We start from the raw sequence: 23,645 nt of genomic DNA on the forward strand, positions 1-23,645 counted from the left end.
CCATTGCAACCTGATCCTAGGGGGTTCCAGGAGAGAAGTCCAGTCTGTGTTCTCCATTTTCATACAGGTGGGCAGAGAATACATGGCGGGGGGTGCACTCCACTATTTATGGGGTGACTCCTATCTGCAGAACTGCTGCATGGGGCAGTGGTTTCTTTCAGGCATGGGATGGGATAGAGGCGCTGAGGGAGGATAAGATAAAAACCAAAAAGCTGCTTATCTGATTGTCTTGCAGTCATTTTCTTGATGTATGATATATATGGATCTGTTCTGAATATTTTACACAGAGGCGTCTTGATAATATTATTTTTAAGTGTTGTCCCTGAAATTTCTTCAGTTTCTGAAAATCAGTTTTGGATTATGGATACAAAACACATGTGAAATGCTGTCATGTCAATTTAGCATTGTAGTGCACAGTAATTATTTCTGCTTAATACTCCTTGCTTATGCCTAAGGAGTCTTAGTATTTCTTGTCGGACAGAATGTTGTCCTGGGAGTTCATGTTCTCTCTGAATCTTTTTCAGCTTCACCATTTTCCAGGATTCAAACCTCCTGTTCTGTTAGTGTATTCAAGATTCTTAGGTGTGGTTACTTTCTCAGTAACTGATTTCTGACTGCTACTTCCTTCTCCATATCAGAGTTCATATCAGTATTTGAATGTACACTTTATTGCTAATCTCCATTGTTGCACTATTTTTTTAATTAGCAGTTAATGTGGTTCTAATTGAACCAATAGAATATTCCAGGAATATTCCAGCTTCGTAGTTTCCAATTTATAACCTCCTAAAATATTAGAATTAGGTGTGGCTGCAAGACTTTCATTATGTGACCCCAGATGTAGTGTTTAATTGTATTCCCGTCATCTAGAAACCAAATATCTGGTGGTCTTTATCGTACACAGAATTCACAACACTTTGTTTGCCTTCATTGTGTTTTGAAATGTTAGCATGCTTCCAAATTTCTGAAATTTCCCGAGTATCACGAGGTTTATGTAAAAACTGATAACAGTGGTTGAAATATCTCCATAGAGCTTTGGGAGGTCATTATAAAAAAGCAGCTGATTTAGTAATCCTTAGTCCTAGCACACATTATGTATCCACTTCTGTTATTCACACAATGAAAAGATCTGTTATCATTCTCATGCGATGAGTACCACATTCTGCTTTCTGCAAATGAAAGTATTATTAGAATAGTTGAGCCTCATCAGCATGTTAGGAAGCTTTATTATTTCCATCTATAGCCGAAGGTTTTACTATTGTTAAGTCTTCTCTTGTTTCTACATTTTAAAGCCTTTTTCATAATGGCTGTATACCTGCCATCTGTGATTTGATTCTGGTTGATCTTAGATCTCATCCTCATGTTTCTAATAGCAGGCATCCTACTAGTAATGATAGCTAAGTAATTTCCACCTAACTTATCATTTTTCTAAGCCAAAACCTCTGGTGTGGATTTGGCATGAGCTAGAGCCCTTGGGGAGCTGGGGATAGAAAAGGAGAAATATCAACCAGTTTTATCCTATCATTCGTTCCAGTTCAATCACTATATAATTGTGCTTGAATGAAGATTGTCTTTGCTTATTTTTAGGTTTACCAAAGCAGTGATATATCTAATATTTTGTTATTTGCAGAGAATATTCTAATTAATATTGAATTAGCTCCCAAAAATCATGAGAGGAGCAGTTCAAATAATATGAAAGTAAAGGATTTTTTTTTTATATCAAAACCAGATGTAAAATGAAATTTAGCAAAGCAACTCTATTATCAGTTTAGCCAAAGAAATCACACATTGCTTTTGCAGATAGTTAACGTTTGACATAGAAATTGCTTGTATCTTTTGAAAGAAGCTTTTATTAACTTAAACTACAGTGTAGTTAAATTCCTTCCATGTGCAAATCCTTTTCTAAATATGCCTGTATCAGTAGGCCAGGCATCATGTTGTGAATCAAAAATCATGCTGCTTTTTGATCCCTCTGGAAGTCAGGTGTTGATATTTTCTGAGAAGCTGTTTGCTCTGTAGTTACTGTGCTGAGGTAAGTCTGAATTCATATTGCTGTGGAGCCTGCAGTTTTTCAGACGTAAATGGAACACCCCTCGAGCCTGCTGTGACGAATTTCCTTCACAGTCATGTCCTTGAATAATAAGCAATCAGTGAAGCATGGTTGCAGGAGATGATTCTGGGAAAGAAACCTGGAAGACAACTACCTTTTAGAGGGATGATGGAAGTAAGAATAGAGCTCTGATCCCACAATCAGCTCCAGGTTAATTCTCACAACTACTTGTATTGAAGCTGCCACAGGATCTCGGTCTTGAAAAGGCACAGGTCGGTAGTAACAATTTTAATCTTAAATGGTACATGAGTGGTCCTACTAAATTAGAGAGTCTTTCATTCCTTAATATTGAATAAAAACCTTTAATATTGAATAAAATATTAACTACTGAAGTACAAGACTACCACACTTTTTTTTTTAGAGCAGTTTATTTGGGATAGAAGATTGTTGTGGAAAGTAACTTTAAAAGTGCAATCTAACCTGAAATGCAGGTACAATATTTCTGTAACACAAATAGAGGTCTTGCAAATGCTCCTTTATTTTTATGAGTTCTTCCAAAAAAAACTATTCCTCCGGTAGGCCATAAAAATCTTTTTAAGTGACATTATAGTTTGATAGTGTCCTAAATATTATTAATTATTAAAGCAGCTGTGTTCTCTTCTTTAAAGTAGTTATCCATCTGAATAATTGATAACATAATTGCTTGTGCCTACTTCTGTTACCTAAGGGCTTGTCTATTTGCTGTTTTAACATAGCTGTCTGGAAGGAGGCTACTGATAATACGTAAAACAATTTTTAGTGCTTATTCAAGACAATATAGTATTATACTGACTTTTTGGTGAAGAACTGATGCTTATTTGCACAAAATCCGTGCTGTGTTAGTGTCTCAGGGATATTATAATAAACAGTAGGCAGTCAGAACATTTTTACGTTCTTTGCATTTTCTTTCAGCCAAGCAGTTGCTGAACTCTCCCCCTTATGCAGTAGCTTTGTTCAACAGCACCTGTAATCTCCTAGCACTCTTGTTTCCCACATCTTGGATCAGCAGCATGCAAAACAGCTTAAAACCAGCAGAATGGCTGTCAAGGGATCACAGTGGCAAACTTGTAAGGCTATGAGGAATGGGAGGAAGGATAAAGAGGAAGAGCAAGGGTTGATTTCATGATTAGGTGTCACATGGCAGCCACACATCAGTTCTTAGGTCTTTCAGACTGGGCGTATTTTTGGCCTATACTGTGAGAGAATTATAAATTGGGAATAGAGTTTATGAGGGCACTGTATCAAATATTTATTAGTTGTGCAGGAGGACTGGCTATTGAACACCTGGACAGTGAGCTGCACGCTGATTGCTGGGTCTCCAGTCGATATTGCAAAGCGGAGTTTTTTGTTAGGACAATCCTACTATTGCATTAGAAACTTGCAGGAGGCATGATGTGGTTTTTTACTTGCTGCTGTAAACAGAAAGAAGAGCAGCCTCTCCAGTTATGTTCAGCTTCACTAACAGGCACAGACAACATGATATATGGTTTGTGATTTATTCTGTGCCTTACAGGGTCCTTGACCTGGGAGGGTGTGATTTGTAAAAGGAAAAAACTCTTTGCCCTGTCATAAAAATTGGAAGCTGTCTCAACATGGCTGTAAAAAATACTAAGATTACGATGAAGGACGACATGATCTCCATGGAAAGAGAGTAGTTTAATTGTGACTCTTCAGTAGGGGAGTAGCTGTGCCAACAACCTGTGAGCTTTCTCAGCCTCTATATTAGATTGCACAAAGTGGATATAATATTATAGACTCTAGTTTTGTGATTAGTTTCATACTGCATTTTTGTAAAGAGCTAAAGACCACAAGCTCTGGAGAAATTCTAAGCACTAAAGAACCAATTGCAAAAATTTTGTAAATGAAGGCACATGCCTATTTTTTACATATTAACGAAAAAGCAGCTGCCACTTTTTCTCAGTTAGTGCTACTGCAAGAATTGACAAGTTTGCTCTCAGGACTTTACTTTAAGCAATTGTCATGCCACATACGTAGCACTGTGTGTGTTGGCCGCCTCCCCACTACTTTGTGTCAGCAAAACAAGTACCCTTTCCATTCTTTGCCACAGCAGTGGAAAATAAACATCTGGCTGTCTCTTCAGAAAATATAAAATGCAGCTTTTGAGAGAGGGTCTACATACCAGAAGATTACTTTGTCAGAGAAATGATGCTTTATCTAAGGAAACAAAAAGCCCCAGAAACTTTAAAATCACAGTGTACAGCATTAACATCTGGTTTAAAGTGTGTTAACAGCCAACAACTCAGTGTCAATTTGGTCTGACTTTACGGTATTACTTGCTTGATTATGGCTCTTGCTGGGGGAGCCGAACATTTCGATATCATCCAAAGCCCCTGAGAACAATTCAAACCAGCTGGTATTCTCTATATTGCATAATTACAAAGCACAGAGTGCCGTTTGGCATGCTGAAGAGGCACCAGGGGCCCACTTCTCAAAATATTTACAGCCTTTTATTCTTCTCTAAACAATCATTTGCATAGTAAAAGTGATATACAGCACACCAGCATGTGAGTTTACTTTATTTTCTTCCACTTTCTCAAACTTACCTGGAAGTGGCTGTGTTTAGCAGTGTGTAGGCAGAAGGGAGATGGAGCCAGCAAGGATAAAGGCTGTGTGGTTCCCAGGAAAAGCTTTTATGTTGACTCAGTCAGTGAAAGATGAGGAATCGTTCAAAGAAAACATGAAAGATGTATAAAAGTTCTTTCACCTATGTGAAACTGTATCATGAAACATCTCTCCTGGAAGAGAAGAAGCTAGAAAACATTGTAAGCTGCAAGATGATTATGACAGGGATGTTCATGTGTAGATGAGATGCAGTGACAGCATCTTGGTAAAAGGGGGGTGCTTGTGTCTGTTTTAAGTAACATATATTTGATTGTGAGATCAGCTTTTTTCTAAGGCAAAGTTGCTAAAACCATGTTTTGTCTAGAGTGAACAAAAAGCTGTGGAAGTTATCTGAAGTTGAGATGCTGGAAAAAAAAGGAAAGACCTGTTGGAGTTTCTTGTCATTATGTATTGGTCTGAGAGATTTAAGGTTACAAAAGGACAGGCAAATAGTAATGGTAACCGCCTCTTTTCTCCCTACCACACCAATTATTATATACACTTTTTTGTACGCACACAGCTCTTGAACTACAAACTTCTATCTGATTTTAGCGCTCAACTTACCATCATGCCATGTATAGGAGGTATTGCACAATATGGGTAAAACCCTTCAAAGCCCCAGATTCTCTCAAGTTTTCTCTTTTATTAAATTCATGTTTGTCAAAAGAAATCTCATACAGCAGTGTTACATGATAGATTAATGAATTTCTAAAGGCTTTCATGTTGTGTAGTATAGGTTTTCTCTCCATTTTCTTTTCGGTTTAATTAAGAGATCATTTAAACTTAGTTATGTTGCATGTAGGACTAAATCCCAAAATTGTTTGTCTTTTTATCCACAGAGCTTCAAACATGATTTGAACCAAATTTTCATGTTTTGGGGAGGAAAAAACTATTAGCTGAAAGTGAGCATAGGCAAAATAGTAGATATGCTATAGGGAGCCTGGTATTTACATATTGTCCAGGATCTGAATGGTTGGTACCAGCAGATATGGTTAGTTGTAAATCTCTGCACCTCTGCAGGGGGTGTTATCATTCAATTTCCACACAGCAAGGGTTACTGAAGCTAATTTTTGGTTCTTGTTTGTTTCCCACTTTCAAGATGTTTTAATGCATTGCATAATTTGGACTGTAAGTGAAGGTATTATAAGTACAGAATCAAAATGAGAAATGTAACGTCAGTCTGCATGGATCGTTGTAAGTCGTTTGCTGAGCACAGTGGCACAGTATGGCAGATGCCACTGTGTAGTTAAATCTGTAGACTGCAAACCTTACTGAATTTGAGCTATTTTTTTGCTGTCTGGTCCACTGAGGATTTGACTGAGTGCCACTGAGTTTCACAATCAGCTTCCTAAGAGAAAGGACAAAGAAAGAATGCTCCTGTCACACAGAACACAGAAACAAACAACTTCAAGATGCAATGTCATGTAAGATAACTAGACATAAAGCAGACCATTGGATCTCCGTTGCTGGACCACGTATTTACAAACAAGGGACAATTGCTTGGGTCCTATTGATGCAATTGTTTGGAAGGATTCCATGGGATATGGCCCTAGATTGAAGAGGGGTCCAGGACAGCTGATTAATTTTCAAGGATCTCCTCTTCCAAGCTCTGTAAAGGTCCAGCATGAGCAGGAAGTAAGGCAATGTTAGCAGGGGGCCTGTGTGTATGAGCAAGGAACTTCTGACAGAACCCAGATGTGAAAAAGATAGCAGATGAAGTGGAAGCAGTGGTAGGTGACTCAAGAAAGATACAGATACACAGTCCGAGTGCACAGGGATGGGTTAAGGAAAGCCAAAGCCATGAGTAAAAGGCTGTGTACAGAATAGGTGCTGATACAGCTTCAAGGCTTAGTGCTTGGGTCTCACAGACTGAAAGTTTCTTTTCAGAAGTGGATCTCTGTACCCTGGAACCTGTTAACCTAGTAACAGCCACAAAACAGAGAAGGAAATCCAAATTTTGTTCAATTTATTTTTTTTTTATTCTTATTATTATGATGTTGTTACTATATCCTTTCTGTGTGGCATTTTTTAGGCTTTCCGGAATGTTCTGCTATCCTAAGGATAACAGATTCAGCCACCCACTCAACTGATGTGCAAGATTTTATCAGGCATCTGATCTTCCAAACAAAATAATTTTTTGTTATGTTCTGACATCTTTTAAGACCTTTCTTCTCTAATTACTCAATATAGTGTCAAAACCTAGTTCTGTCTTGTAGATGCTGTGGGTTTAGATGAGAGTGGAAAGAGGCTACAGCTCAGGACAGAAATGCTCCTGCACTTTTGATCATTTATTCAGAACCCTCCTGTGCAGTAGTTTACTAACTCCCAGTGATACCATTCCACCTTCTGATCCAGACAATACATTCCTAGTCTATAATATATACCTGAGAAGTGCTACACAAATCTGGACAATTATGTCCATCTGTACTCACTGTGGAAAGAGAAGAGCCAGGATAATGACATACCTGGTGAAGTTTATGTTCTTTCAGCACCACCCATATTAACACTATGCTAAGCTTTTCAAACGCCATGCATTGGAGCATCCTATTAGCATGTTTATTTTTTAACATAAAATTACCCTTCAGGTTTGTATTTTGAGTGTGAATTTAGAAGTCTGTAGAGACAGAAGCTTGGAGATTTCAGCTACATGCACCTTTCCATACACTCTCTGCTCATTCTGCCTATGAAATCAAAGGAGAAGGAGGGGCAACAGTCATTGACATAATCAAATCTAGTAAAATAAATGATGGATTTAATGTAATTCCTCTGGACCCTCGAAGCAAAATCCATAAATCAGCTATGAATAAATCAGCAAAAGTTTACCTATATGGATTTCAGATTTGTTGCCATAGCACATAACCTATTAAGGAAACTTGGATCAGTGTCAGAACACTTCACAATAAAAGTCTAATTTCTGCTAATAAGGTAGATCCCTTGAAGAAGGCTGCACACAAATCTTAACTGGACAATGGGTCCTTCCACACTGTGGCTGGAAAGATGTGGTGGATTGAATACCCACCTTCCTGGTCCGCACATCAAAGAGATACAGGTTTTCCCCTATGTGCATGTGGATGAAATGAGGATGTTTGAAAAGAGTCAAATTTAAAACAGGTTTTGGTCCCCTTGCTTGTAGGTTTTGCTCAACAGTTAATGCAATTTTCAGATAGACAGTCTTTCTCTTTGTCATCTCCAAAATAGTATTCCTTTACATTCTGATGTCTTCTAGCACCTCTTTTACCTCTCTAGTTACTTTAATATAGCAGTGATGCCTGGTTCTGTACAGTGTGATTATGTTGATGTTTATGGAAACTGGAAAAAACAGTTGCAGCTGGAAGTCTGTCTGCCTTAATATGGAGACCTTACTAGTAGTTACTCAAGGCTGACTGAAAATTCCATTCACTTACATGTGAGTGGTTTTCTCTCCACAAACCTAAGATATTTTACAGTCTATTCTGTGTTCTAATCTGCTTCTGAAGATGAAACTTCGGTGAAAAGTAACTATAATCCTCTTTAATGATACAGGCAGAGTGGATAGTGAATTGCATGCAGAACAGCAATGTCACTTTCTAAGAAACTTCGGTGAAAAGTAACTATAATCCTCTTTAATGATACAGGCAGAGTGGATAGTGAATTGCATGCAGAACAGCAATGTCACTTTCTAAACCTATGTAAAATAATGTTGCTGCTTTTTTCTTTGCTAAGTTTAAATCCATTTTAGTGAGCAGATTCAATAGTCTGTGTGGTGCAACTATACCATTTAATGATATTTAATGATTGCATTCAATACTATTATTAATAAAATTCAACAAAAAGAACAGTGTTGTGGAAAAGCAATAATATTCCTTATGACAGCTCAAATAAGGAAGTAACCATTATTCTATTGAATATGTGTCGTATCCTGATATGATTAATTTTAATTCATGTTGAAAAGACTTTTCACCTGTTACAAGGCTTTTCACACATAGTTCAATTTCTTTTACTGGCTTTAATAATTACATTTATTTGGTACTAATTTTTCTCTTTTGCAAAAATGTGCATAGTAATTTTGAGAGTATGAATATTAACTTGAATTACCTCATTTCTTAACTCTGTAAAGCTGCACTTTAAAAGTCTGTACATCTTGAAACAGAAAAAGGACTTCATTTGTGCACCATTAGGGTCAAGATATTTGAGATGTAAAATGCAGTTTGTGTTGTTTTGAATAGTATAAGTGCAACTTTTAAAACATTGATCTGTATGCCATTGTTATAAATCGTAATTGATGAACCCTGATTTGCTGAAAGGTTCTAAGGAACATCACTTTAAAATGTCCCTTAAACTATTCAGTTGAAAGTGCTAACTTTCAAATGCATGGCAGGTAGCATTTTGCTACTTGAAAAGAAAAAGAAAAACAAATGTAGAGCTTAATGAAGCAAATACATCAATTAGGTAATTAGCTTAAAAAGCAAAAGGGACCTTCATGTCACTTTTACTTACTAAACCTTAGAATGTCTTATGAATTTACACATTAGATTTTTTTCATAAAGAGGTCAATGATTGTGTGCTTATAACTTGATTTATGTAGATGGTAAAAATAGACAAAGAAAGTTGTAAAACTTGAAGAATGGTGCCTCTTATGGAAGAGTAGTTTACTATAAAATAGCTCTCAGCAGTAGATCTCAACATATGAAATTTAAATGTTGATTAGTAAAATCATGCTTTGGTTTCTTTAATTCAGTTGCAGGAGGAGCTTACATAAGAATAGCACAGGGAAAGAGTATTACGCCTTGAATGCTCTGTGGTGGAACAAGTGTTTATTCTTACAACAGAACATTTTAGTTTCCCTCTGTTAGAAGCTGATTACTTCTGTTAGGGAGGCACAGTTTCCAACCTTTCTTTCTCTGCCTCTATTTTATTGTATCCAAATATAATTTCCCTGTTATGACTTACCTTTTCTTATTTGAACAGCTGCAAGCCCTCACGATTATTCTACAAATGCAGGGTGAGGCAGGTGAAAAGAAAGGATTCTTGCAGCTGTGTCCTGATTTGTAAGATGATGTGACCTCCTTTAACACAGCCGATAACAATAGTCTGTGTAATTTCTAAAAAGCACCTAATACCTCCACGCTCCTTTGAATTATGCATGCTGGTTTGGTTATTTTTGATGTGTGAGGGTTGTTCTTCTTTATACACATAGTATTTTCCAGCCACAGTGTTCTAAAAAACTTGTGCAAGACTAAACTGGACATGAAACAGACGTCTTTTCTCAGTTTTATCTATTCCATAATACTAATATGTAACTGATGAAGGCCCAAAGAAAAGGGCATCAGTATAATAATTAAGATAACAATGAAATTACTGATAGGTGTTACACATCTTTATAACCTATTCTTGCAGGTGTTTGGTAAAATTCTTAATCACTAAGTATCCTTAAATCTAAAATTCCTTTGCATGAGGATCTTATAATCAAGTTCTATATTAGTACTTGATACTCTCATTTAGAAACTCCTTTCAGATCACACTTTAGTAATTTCTATACTTCTGTTACTGCTTTCTGACAGTGATTAGTATCCAAGGAAAACAGCTAATGAGAGATTCTACCTAGTTAAAACCCTGACCTTGAATTCTGACATCTATTCTTTGCATGCAGCATCTACTCTTGGAGGCTGATTGACAACTGACTTCTTTTTGAAGCTGTAGGTTTTACCTGTTTTTCTAAAAAAGGGATTTTTGGAAGGTTGCTTAATTCTTCAAGGTTTTATGAAAATCCTAGATTAATTCTTGATTCATTTGGCTATTGACTGCACCGCTCTTTTTTCCATTATACTATTAGCCTCTGTCTTCATATAAATTAAATGGTGTTTAACTGGATTTTTTTAGTATCTTTCTTAGAGGTAAGGGCTGTTAAAACTCATTTTATGACTATTCTATAAAGCTTAACTCTAACTCAAAATTGTAAAGTCCTCAGACTTACCACCTAAAATGAGTCCCACCTGCAGAGGAAAAGCTTACTGTTAGGCATAAGGTTCTGTAAATTAGCTTTCTGTAAGCTGCCAACCTGGCTGTGTTTGGGAGGTATCTGTATGGCCACTGTAAACCAGCTGAGGGCTTCTGTGATTCAGGAGAAGAGCAATAGGGATGCAAGAATTTACTTGCCTATATCAAATTTCTGTGTGAACTCCTGTAGCATAATTGCAACTAAAACAAAATTTTTGACAATGAATCTCTGTAGAACAAACCAACATGCTTCAAAAGTCAGTTTGTACTTCCATATATCATGAGGCACTGTGCTTGAGTCAAGGTCACTCAGATGCAGTCAGTCTCAGTTCTCCCTTTTACCTTTGCTTTCTCCTATTTTCCTTTCTTCATTTTCTACCTCATGGTTCAACCACAGTTGACCAAGCTGTAATATGGTCTGTGAGCCTGCATGGCTGCCGTTTGGTCTCCCTTCTGTTTGGAGATGATCTTTTCTCCACACCTGCTTTTACTGCCATTACCTGTACTGTCAGTCTGGGTAGGCACACAGGTGCAAAAGTAACTGGAATATGAAGAGATTCAATTAAGCTTTTTTTTTTTTTCTCCTTTCCAGTTTCTTTTTATTTCTGCCAGATTGGTTTAGCCTGCAATCTGCAATCTGACTAAGCCTAGCAATGGCTTTTATCTAAGCAATGAGTGTGCCTAATTACTCTCCCCAATGGCCTGCCAGCTCCAGTGGACTGGCTAAACAGTTGTGAACCTGTCAGCGCTGAAGGACAGGAGGGCAATATTTTGTTGCACGGCTATAAAACCACTTCAGCAAAGCCATAAGAATTGCAGAACATTGTTGTGCTAGGATGTATAATATCATCTGAACCTTTACAGTGTTGATACTAGAAAGTAAGAATCATGATGAGATTCATCTGCTGTTTCATATGGAACTGATGAATGAGGTGGCTAAGCCACTAACTATCATATTTGAGAAGTCATGGCAGTCTAGTGAAGTTTCCACTGACTGGAAAAGGTGAAACAGAACCCCCATTTTTATAAAGGGAAGAAAGGAAGACTTAGGGAACTAGAGGCCAGTCAGTATCACCTCAGCGCCTGGCAATATCATGGAGCAGATCCTCCTGGGAATATGCTAAGGCACATGGGAAATAAGGAGGTGATTGGTGACAGCCAACATGGCTTCACTAAGGGCAAATCATGCCAGACCAATTTGGTGGCCTGCTATGACAGTTGTACAGTGATGGTGAATAAGGCAATAGCAACTGATGTCATCTACCTGGACTTGTGCAAGGCATTTGACACTGTCCTGCACAACATTCTTGTCTCTAAACTGGAGAGACATGGTTTTGGTAGATAGACCACTCAATGGATAAGGAATTGGCTGGATGGTCTCACTCAAAGAGTTGTGGTTAATGACTTGAATGTCCAAATAGAGATCAGTGTTGAGTAGCATTCCTCAGGGTTGGTGGTGTGACCAGTGATGTTTAACGTCCTCGGTGGCAAAATGAATGGTGGGATTGAGTGCACCCTCAACAAGTTTGCCAATGACATGAAGCTGTGTGGTGCGGTCAACACACTGGTGGTAGGGGATGCCATCTACAGGGACCTTAACAGCCTCAGGAGGTGGGACTGTGTGAAACTCATGAAGTTCAACAAGGCCAAATGCTAAGTCCTGCATGTGGGTTGGGGCAATCCCAAGAATAAATACGGAATGTGCAGAGAATGGAGGAGAAAGCTTGAGTGTGTTGGTTGTGTTGGTTCAATATAACCTAGCAATGTGTGTTTGCAATCCAGAAAACCAACTGTAACCCAAGCTGCATCAAAAGGAGCATGGCCATCAGGTCGAGAGAGGTGATTCTCCCCCTTTACTCTGATTTCTTTTGCTAGCATGCACAAGCAGTGTTTGCAGTACTGTCCCCATGCTTGGCTCAGTCTGGGATGAGTTTGGCATAACAAAATGTAGGAGCTTAGTGAAGGGCTGGAACATGTGTGGGACTACAGAATGAGACAAAAGTCTGGTACCACCAATACCACAGTAATGCTTATTGCTGTTCCAGGAAAAGGCTCCAAGCAGTTGAGTTCATTCCTGACCCTTTGTCTATTATATGTATGCTACTTCCCTACCCAGTATGACGGGTTATCTTGAAAGTGGAAGTATTTCAGGGAAAAAGAATAGTAGAGGAGTTCATCAAGTGAAAAATCTTGTTTAATATTCTCCTTACTGACCCTGACTTGCGAATGAAATTTGCTGATAAAGCAGAAATGGGATCAATGCCAATGCAGGGGAGGAGCTGAATAACAAGTAGAATGAAGTGGGTAATATCAAGAACTGAAATGAATAAAAAGAGATGGATTTTAATAGTAGAAAAGACAAAGCTGTGTATCTGAAGCAAGTAATAATTTCTGCTACATTCTGAGTTCTCATCAGTTAGAATAAAAAAGACTTAAGTGCATTAGGGAGTTATAGGATGTTTATGAAATACTAATGAGATTTAGCTTTGCAAAACACATAGCAAGATAGCAGGAGGCATATGATAAGGTATTTATAGCCATGGAATGAATAGTATCAACTATTTAAAGTGTTGATGGGTTCCTTCTGAAATGCCATGGACATGTCTGTCTTCAAGAAGGATGAAAATTATATTAAAATCAGTGCAAATAAGACTCCTAGGATTGCGGGTTGTCAAGGAAAGGATGTGTTTGAGAACAGCTCTCAGCCAGTTGTGTGTACCTCTTGCCTAGAAAATTTCTGCAAGCACTGAGACAACCACTGCATTAGCTTTCCAACGGGAATGGAAAATCTAACCAGATTTAGGATGATGCTTGATTAAGTTATAAACGGGATTATGTGACACAGCTACTTGTCTAGTATAGCAGGGGACTAGATCTGGTGGTGTGCAGTTGCTTCAGTAATACATTTTCCTTTTGAAAAGAGCTCTCAAGTTTTCAAGCATTGAAAATTAAATTTAATACTCTAGTCAGCAAGATGCACTGCCACAACCATTTAACCTCTACAAAAGAGGCAGTGAGGGATAGAGCTATGAACTGCTTTTGCTATAAATATTTGCTTTTTGGTTTTTTACCCCTCCATAAGGGATTCTTAGAGGGTTGTGTTTACGTTTCTTTGTAACAGAAAGAGAGTTTTGCACAATATTGACTCTTCCCAGCTGACCGGAAGAATGTTTTCTTCACAGAATCTGTGCCTCCCTGGTTTTATGTCCTGAAGCTTCATGATTCTTCATCATCCTAAAAGGAAACTGGTCCTTCTGTGGTAGTTTCTCTGAGTCATAAGTCCTTCCTGAATTTTGCCATATTGTAGACTGATTCCATGCAGTGGCTTTTTGTCCTCTTTGGGTATTTTTTCTGTCTGCAAGATGTGTCTGGATTGTGACAGGAAATGCTTAAGTAAGTTGTTGATAATAACATCTGTGTGCAGTGAAGGAATCTTTTAGCTGAAGATACTTTTCAGCTTTTTCGTAATTTTTCCAGAAGCTTTCCTTTATCCTCTACCCGGGTTTGACTATTCTAGAAAAATATTCCTGGTTTTACTTCAGATACCAAAGAAAAAAAGCCCTACTGCTTTATTTCTAAGGGTTTTCAAGTATTTGCTCTCAAAGAACCGAAGTTACTTTGATAGTGACCAGATATAATGCTGGTTGCTTTCCAAGTTCTCACTACAGATCATTTCAAAGACCTCAGAAAATAGGCATCTATATATTACAATTGCCTACATCTGAACAAAAAGGTCAGTGGTTTTATCAGATCCAGTAGGATTCATGAGAATAACAAAGTCCCTAGACAGTTTACAGAAAGGTAATAATTCAGTTACTGTCAGAGTTTTAACAGATACCAATTCAGCATCCACAAGCAGTTTTCTCTCAGACTCCTAGACATTCATATCTTAGGCTGCAGGACAAGAAATGGAGGGATTACCTTCCAGACAATAAGCCTAGTCAGCCTCAGAAAATATGCACATTTTTTGACTAGGTATTCATTAAAGAACTTGACCTTTATTGTGCTCCAGAATGGACAAGATTGCAAAATTTAGCTGAGAAATGCACTAGTGGTCCTGTACTGTTATTTATACCCATATCTTATTTTTCTGAAGTTTGGGGTTTCAGTGGAAGAAGCATTCTTTCATTTTCCTTCCAGTTCTGGATCTTTTCCCCAGCATGTTCTTATTTCCCAAATTCTTAACCTAAATCTGCAAAAATAAATACTGAGAATTCCAGCAGGAAAATATTGTACTTAATCATTTAATTCTCACTGTTTCCTGAACCCTTGATTTTTAAAGAAGAAATTTCTATTGAAATATTTCATATTAGCAGTTATAGTGGGTCCATACAGTTAGTATATATTGACAGCTTATGCCTCTGGAATCCTTATGTGCACATTTTTCCTTTGCATACTATGGCTCTCAGGCCAGGAGTGTCTTCTCAAAGAGAGATCTGTTCCTAGCAAGTGGTGGTGGTTGAATATGTGGCAGGAAAATAAATTTATTTCTTGTATTTTGAAGTTATGAAATCTGATGGGCAAAACCAACTCTCTTGTTTTGTCTGTAGCTCTTTTTGCATTAAGCATGTTTGGGGGATTTTGAGACCTTCTTCTAACTTTAAAAATCATAAAGCCCGAATAGGTGTTACTCACTTTCAGTTTCGTATTATTCATCATTTTAATGGTGAATGGCCATTTTAATCCATTGCTTTTCTCCTTTATTTTTCCGCTGTCTTATTAGCCCACTCATGAACAGTTTTTAATTCAAAATAATGCCTGTAGATATTCCACCTTCAGATGGTGCCTTGAACGGTCAGCTATGGTCACCAGATCTAATGGTGAAAATACTGGGTGGCTTCTTTCTCTTTTTTTCATTCTTTCTCTTGCATGCTGCTCCAGAAAACACTGACACATGGTACTTCATTCAGCCTTTGGACCCCACAGTTGCCATGGGAATCTGAATGTTTACCCCCAGGTCCCTTGCAAAAGTACACCTTCCTTGTGGTAAAGGTGTTTCTATGGTAACATTTTACTGGAGGCCATAGAACTTACACGGGATGTGCTGTAAGGCTTCTTTTGCACATTATCTGTCTTAAATATGTCAATATAAGTTTAGCTGTATTAAGGCAGGTAACAGTGAGAAGAAATGTTTCCCTTGGTGACTAGATTCTCTAGGAGTTATTGAACACAATTCATCAGAATTTTACTTTATTCCAGGTTTTTTTTTCTGTGCTCTTTCATTCTTTGTGATAGGGTGCCCTATTTTTCAGTACTAGTAATTCTCTGAATAATACTGGCAGATTGTATTATCTTCAAATAAAATATTATACCAGTACCACTTCTGGTCCTTCTTTAATAAACCCAATATGACTTTTGATTTCTGAGAAGATTTTGTTGGTGGTTTTCAGCTTCCTAAGATGTTGTTTTGGTGTTTGCAAAGGAATCGCTATCTGTAGCAAATGTACTGGACTGAAGGGTTAAGTATGGGTTTCTATTGCGTCTTTTGATTCACTATAGATCATTGTCACCTCTGATAATGGCTTTCACCTGAAAAAATGTAATGACACTTCCCAAATTAAAATGGGTCGTGTTTTCTTCCTGAGAGTCATCCATTGATGTCGGCTTCCATTTACAGCAGAGCCTGAGCAGGCAGCAGTGTTCTCGCCTTGTAATAAATAATTTTGGGTTATTATTGTTGGTTTATTACTTTGCTATCAGCCTTTATATTTATTCCTATCCATCAGTGAAGGGATTCTTACTGCTGCCAGGTATGTGGGCCCATTTTGTTTCTCTGTCTGTTTCAAATTGCTGTTACTGGCTCTGCATCAGCCATTGCTTTTCCTTAACTATTGGGACCGTCTACAATATGGGTTATTATTAATGTCGATCATTCTCCACTGGCAAGGGTACAAAAGAAGGCTTCAGCCAACACTGTGCTACTTTTAACAGGAGTCTTAATTAGATAATCTTCCTTGGCCAGGGAAAGGTGCAGAAGAGAAAATGAGATGAGCTATAAGAATTAGGATGAATAAAGGCATTTTGTGAATGCATTTGTGACAAATTAGCTCAGACTGCAAATAGAGATTGATTTGTTTGGGTGAAATGAATGGGTTCTCAGGAACATAAGGATCACACTCTTAAGTTTGAGGTGACATAATGTGTATTTATAACCAATGTTAGCTTTTCTTCTGGCATTTACGCTAAACTGAAAATAGAGTCTAAAGTTAATGCTGTGGATGTTCCTTATCTATACAGTTTTCTTTGGTAAGGAGCAGCTGTTCTCACACAGAAGCTGGATAACACACAAATTTTGAAAGCGACAAACAAGCTGAGTCACACCCCATGGAATTATTACTGCCTGCCACCTTACACATACTGCCACCATGGAGGATGGTGCCAGCATCCCTTGTGCTCACTTGCCGAGAAGATTGCAAAGTCTTATTCAGTGCTGGTGCACTTAGTTTGACATCTACTTGACATCAGTCCCGTCAGTCAGCTCAAATGAAATACTCTGAGCTTTTTGACAGCGTATGACTGATGCTAATTTTTGTTTTCACCATGTAAAAGCGGAAAGAGGGGAGAGGAAGTTATTTCCATCCAACCTGTGGGCACTTGGAGTATTTCATTCAAGACAGTGTTACTTTATTCTGCTTTATAACACAGGTGCCATGCAGTTGAAAGCTTTACATGTGAAAAATTCATGCACGCTTGACTTTATCTGGTATTAAATCTTCTACTTGGAAAAATGAGCAATTCAATAAAATATGGAAGCCATATTTTCAGAAGGGTCTCAGGCATCTGAAATTACTCAAATACTTTTAAACAAGCGTTCATTGCCATGCATAAGTTAGGTGACTGCACACAATTATTTGATCCTTATATGTACTGTTTGGTGCTCAGTTTCAAACTGGCTCAAAATAGGAACATTCGTTTAGCTGGCTTGTTTAGAAATGTGGTTTGCCAAGACTTTGTAAACAAGCCAAATATTTATAGATGCTGTTTGCTAAGGATTCTTCCTAGGGGCAAATCTCCTGAACCTGAAGAGTAAAAGTATTAAGCCAGTTTTCCTGAAAGGGGACAATAAATGCTCTGTGATGTTACCTTCTGCATTTCTGGGGTTAGTTTCCATCCATATCTCTTTACTACTCTGAAATAAATCATTTCCATGTTCAAAATAATCAATTTATCCCTTTTGTAATCAAATTGTGCCCAGCCAAATGAAGTCAGTTAATTCTAGTATCTTGGCCAAATCACATTAATTAATGCTGGCCTCCACTCCTTCCTCAGGTCTTCTCTGCTGTTACACGAAACTGCACCCTGGATTAGTAGCAGGCCTTCAGGGCGCAATTTATTTCTTTTTACTTAAGCCTGCTGCCCCTTCTTCTGAGCAGTTCAGAAACTATTTGATACTGCCTTTCCATGCCCAGGAAGAAGGATGAGGCACAAAGGTTAGTATAAACCTTGTTCTCATCTTGTAGACTGTGAGAATATAGCTGCTTCTTCACTTCCTCCTTTAGCTTCTGTCTCTAGCAGTGTCTGTATTACTCTTTTTTTGTACCTTGATTCTCTCTTCCTACCCATGCTATCCCAGGAGTGCAGCTCACTGATGGAAGATCATGTGAAAGAACAGCAAGGCACCTGCAGGAAAAAGAAGTCTTAGTGGTTTGTTCTGTGGGTTGTTTTTCCATGGTGTTAGAAGACAATGATGGAGTTAAATAATGGGTGTGGTGTGAAATCTGCAATTTGGCATGCAGGGAATTCTCCTTGAGATGGCACAGCTCCACCTGTGTCCTAGGAGCTGAGCAGTTTCACAGAAAGAGGGAGAGAGGGCCTGGTGATGAGCCATATTCCTCTCCTTTTTTTCCTTAGAAAGTAGCAGGTTTTCCTTATCCCTTGAAGTACCAGAAGAGAGCTGTCATTTTCATCCTGTACCTCAGGAAAAGGGAGAAGCTAGAGAGGATCCCATAAGTGCTTCGGGCTGCAGCCTGCACCATGGGATCCTGACCTTTCCTGCAGGATTTCATTTGGAATAAGGCTCTAGTTTAAGCAGAAAAGGAGATTCCTTTGCTACATGAGACAGTCTTTGCTCACCATCTCCTGTAACCTCCTTGACAGTTATTGTAAAGCTTCCTTTTATTTCTTGTGGCATTTTGGCGAGAAAGCTCAAATGGTATCACCCTGGATATCAGTGAGAGCCATGGCAACCCAAGTAATATAATGAACCTCCTCTCGTGGCATCAGTATTTGTTCCACGATTAAAGTAGAAGTTTCTGTTATACATTTTATTTTGGATCCTTCAGTGAAATCTGCCTAAGAATTTCTATCAGGGTAAAAATGGGTTAGATTTCTTACAGTACTGAGCATTTCTCTCTCCCTTGCTTCCTTCCCTCAAATAGACGGGAATTCGATATTTGCTTGAAGATGGTACTCCTTAAGAGGAGGATTTGTATTCTTCTAAATAAAGAAAGAATAAAATAAAAATTGGGATTTCAGATAGGCTGACATCAGAGAATGAGCATTTTTCTTGTTAAATACTTGTTAAGCATTTATTTTTTATAGTGGTAATTTATAAAAATGTGTTGTAATGAAGATTTATATCACAGTAATTGATAAGAGTTAGAGCTGTCATTTGGTGGTAGGTTTTTCCAACAAGGCAGTTTTATTGTCACCATCTTTTCTTTTCTCTCTAGTTCTCATTTATGTCAAATAAAAGTGATGAGACATACATTGTTTATGTCTGTCCAACAATTAATTGCTAGTTGGGATGAATATGAATATACTCCTATGTACCTAGTAGCTTGGCAAAACTCATCATAACCATTTCAATATTTTCATGGCTGCATTCCTTTGACAAATTAAGTAGAAAGTGGTCCCTAAACCTGCAATTACCTTGAAGTCACTCTGGAAGTAGAGAGATTAAATGCATGACTTGTACTTCCTAGGCAAATTCTCTAGTCACTAGGCTGAGACTTCTTCCTTTCTTCTTCCAACTCCTTAAACAAGGTAATTAAACACAGCTGAGAGTTTGGAGCTGTTCACATTTCTTGCAGTGATGCTGTTTGGAAGCAGGGCTTGGCTGGAGGTGTGTGTGTCTGTCTCAACCCCACAATTTCAGTGTCACTCATAATCAGATATATAGGGTTCAGCAGTAGAGCGTTCAATTACAGTCTGGATATCCTGTGCAGTTATGTTAAATGAAACTCTAGCAGGATCATGTGAACTCAGTTGTGGCTGACACAAGATTTTGAAAGGATTGTTGTGACTGGTTTTGCAGTCTCTGAACTAGCAGCCAAGGTAGGAGATACCATTTTTGGCCTATAGGAGCAAAATAATTTAAAAACATATGAATGAACAGAATTTATTATTCCTTATTGTACCAGATTCTTCTATAATGGATTTTGGCATGAGGATCTAATTAAAGTACATAGTAGTAAATAGTGACAGTAATACCTGGAAACATGTCAAATAATTAAATAGGTATCCCGAGAGATTTTGTTGAATGTTTTTCACAGCCTGTTCAAGTTGTAATATTGTATTTTGCATGTTTTATAGTGACTTGGTTTATTTTGGTGGTGGTTAACTGTTTTAGGGGTCCCAGTCACAATAAGTCTAAACCAAAGCTTTACTTATGTACTTTCTTCCTAGTAAAACAACAACATGGCCTGCCCTACTATTGAAGCATAGCTATCTGAGTTATCTTAGCTGTCATTTTCTTTTGGAAAATACAGATTCCAGTTTCTAATGCTTAGTACCATAATACTGATCTCTTTATGTAAAAACATATGGGGTGGGTTTGCTGTAATCTACTAAGAGAGAAGCAATTCTTTAAGAATTGGAGTGCCAGAAATGTTCTCTTGGTTTTCTGAGTTTGTCATGAGCAAAGACTGAATAAACTGGTAAGGAATCACATTGCCAAACTTAAAATCTTTGTATTGCAATTCAGTGTTCTCCATCTTTCTGAGCTAGGGTCAGTCCAGAATTGCACATCTTTAGGCAGACTATGTCATGTGAAAAACAATCTTTATTTCAAAAAAGTTGAAAGCTTCAGACTTAATTTTATAGGAAGAGCAGGCATGTCATCTAATGCTCCTATTCGATCTAGCCCTTATTAAAGGTTAGTGGGCACAGAGCTGCAACTACCATTTTATCCAGATATTTTAATTCAAGGAATTCCAGTACTGTAAAAAAACAAAACAGAAAACAAAGAAACCAACCAACCAACAACAACCAAAATATCCCAAATAAAACAAGCAAACAAAAGCCCCAAACAAACAAACACTCATTATTGCTTGTTATGTTTTGGCTTTCAGTTATGCATTACTGTGTTGCCAAGAGAAAAAGAAAAAGGTGATTAGGATGGGAAGGGTCTATTGGGTTATCTTCTGTTATTTCAAACACATTGAACACATTGGACAGGAGGCAACATCAGGTAGCATGGATTCAGGGATTTATATATTTTTTCAGCACTATTAACTTTGATTTTGCATAAATTCCATGCCCTCAGGGGCCTGCTAGCTTGGACAGAGGTTAGCCAGTAACTGCTAACCTTGTCTGCATTGCTATTGATTCTGTCTTTCAGGCATGGTTAGAAAGGCAACTTTCTAAATAAAAATTTGTGTCACAGTCCATTGCAAAGTGTTTACCAAAGCAAGAGTAAAATATCTAAAATGTGCCCTTCTGTCTCCTTAAACAGTAAGAAAATTTAAAGAAATAGAGATGCTTTAAATGTTCCCTATGATTAATATTGTAATTGGATATAGGGGGCTATAGAACTATTAAGATGTTTGTTAAATACTGAATTTTAAATCATTAAGGAAAGTCAGGAGAGAAGGATGATGTATCTCCCATTGTTCACCGTTCCTTGGGTTTAGTCTTCCGGAGAGAATGCTGGTTAAGTTTCTCTTTCCCAAGAGACATCAAGCTCCCACTGTTGTCGCTCATGGCAGAATAGAGTGGGTCAGCAGGAGCCTTCAGCAGTGGCACAGGCACGGAGACCTGGGGAAAGCTGGAGACTGATGGGCACTGGGAAGCCCAGTCGCTGATCTGATGAAACTAAGAGGTGCTTTTCTGTGCCCTCTGATGTGATCGAAGGAATTTAAACAGGCACTGAGAGTCGCTGAGCTGAAGACAAGGCAATAGTTTTTCTTCAAGCCCTTTTGTTTACTTTTTGTCACTCAGCAGCTCTGAATTTCTTTAGCTGTAATTATCTTTTTCTAGTTATTATTCTGATTTAAAAAAAAAAGTCTTAGAGATTGTAAGTCTCTAATTAAAGTCTGCAAATATTTGGTGCCTTTAAGGATGCTTGAAAGAAAGAGGGAGGTAGTTGTATCCTAGGGCTCCAGCAGACTTGAAATTATGTCAGGCTTTTCTTCAGCCACTGTCTGGCTTGCTCCATTAACCTGAAATACAAACCATCCTGACAGAAAAGGGTAGATCGCTGAAACGGTAGTGATCTATTGTGTCCCTTATCCAGTCAGTTTAGAGTTGCTCTTTAAATTATGTAGTACGTTATGTCACTTTTTCCAGACTGCTGTTAGGAATCCCAAATGAAAATTTCCTTCCTATGATTTCCTTCCTCAGTGTCATCCTATTTTCATTCTTGCATCTTCTTTATAACACGTTAAGTACTCCAGTCAGTCTCTACAGGCAGCTTTTATAACTTTTCAGATAATTTTAATAGAGATTGTTTTGCTGAAGGAATGGAATGTATTTGTTAAATAATAAAAGTTTTATCCCAGTCTCCATGTGTTTATTGGTGATACTGTAAAATCACAGCACCATTAAACAAATATATCAAGATAGAACTTGGCCAGCTGTTGCCATTAGTTCCTGTGGCATTCCCCAAAACTCACAAAGTGGTGAATGAAGTCCTGTGACCCAATGTCCACCACTACGTAACCAGCTGCCTGCTTGCTTTTCAGCTATGTGGATGAGTGGTCTACTGTGAGAAGTCCTCCTCTTGACCTGTTACTAGGTAGAGTAGCATAAGGAACAAGTTTATCATCTGAATGAGTCCCAAGATCTTTGACAGTACAAACAAGCTAGTTCTAATACTTAAATATTGTGGATGTTCACGTATTTTCTGAAATAGCAAATGGTAAAGTTAGAATGTTTTTATAAGTTGCTTCATAATAATTGAATCACACATCCCAGTTTCTGCTGTGAGTTTTTCTTCGCTGCATGGCATGAGCAATGTGTACAGAGTGGCTTGGGCAACAACATTAGGGGAAAAATGGGAAGGAGAAAGCTCAAGGGAATCAGTACATCATCTTTCTACATGAAAACGATGTTGCAGTTGTAGGGATATTGTTCTTACTGAAAGCTGTTTTAAATAAATGAAATACTCTACTAAAGGAAATAGAAAGCAAATTTGTTTTGACTTCACAACATAGCAATAAATATTGTTTTTCCAGTGGCGTGAAAAGAAACCTTTGCTATAGCCAAAGGAGCAACATATTTCTATTGTAAGAAATAGCCTTAAAAAGCAAAACAAACCATGCAATATTTTTTGTTTAAACAAACAAAATGTCTTTAATGAGGAAATGGAGGAAAAAAGTAACTATTTTCACTCAACAACTAGCCATTATGCCTTTGCCTTGATAAACATATTTCTCTCAGTTTAGCTGCATTACATAATCAAGTATTCTGGCTTCAGCAAGTGTGTTTTCTGCTGAGTGTTGAGAAATTTAATAGAGAAGTAATGTCTTATTGATGCTTAGTTTTTGTGACCTTTTCCATCTTGTATTAGTGACATATTGGTCCTCTGTCTCTAGTGCTATAGGATTCTAATGGATAGTATAGAATGGGTCAGATAATGAAAGTCCCTGGTACATTAACTTTCAATTTCATGAATGTCTGAATACTGCCTGGAAGATGAATAACAGGCATTTCCTTCCTTTTGCATTTTAACATCTATGACCTGGTTATGATTTTATTTTTCTTTTTGTCTGTGTTACCTCACAACGGGTCCTATATCATC

General features: G+C 37.8%; 1 protein-coding gene across 5 annotated transcripts in view; it reads left to right on the forward strand.

Moving 5' to 3' along the window:
• SASH1 (SAM and SH3 domain containing 1) overlaps positions 1–23,645 on the forward strand; it is a 567,989-nt gene that overhangs the window by 198,142 nt on the left and 346,202 nt on the right. The window lies entirely within an intron of this gene.

The sequence above is a fragment of the Lathamus discolor genome, chromosome 5 (genome assembly GCF_037157495.1).
Source record: "Lathamus discolor isolate bLatDis1 chromosome 5, bLatDis1.hap1, whole genome shotgun sequence".
Taxonomy (NCBI): domain Eukaryota; kingdom Metazoa; phylum Chordata; class Aves; order Psittaciformes; family Psittacidae; genus Lathamus; species Lathamus discolor.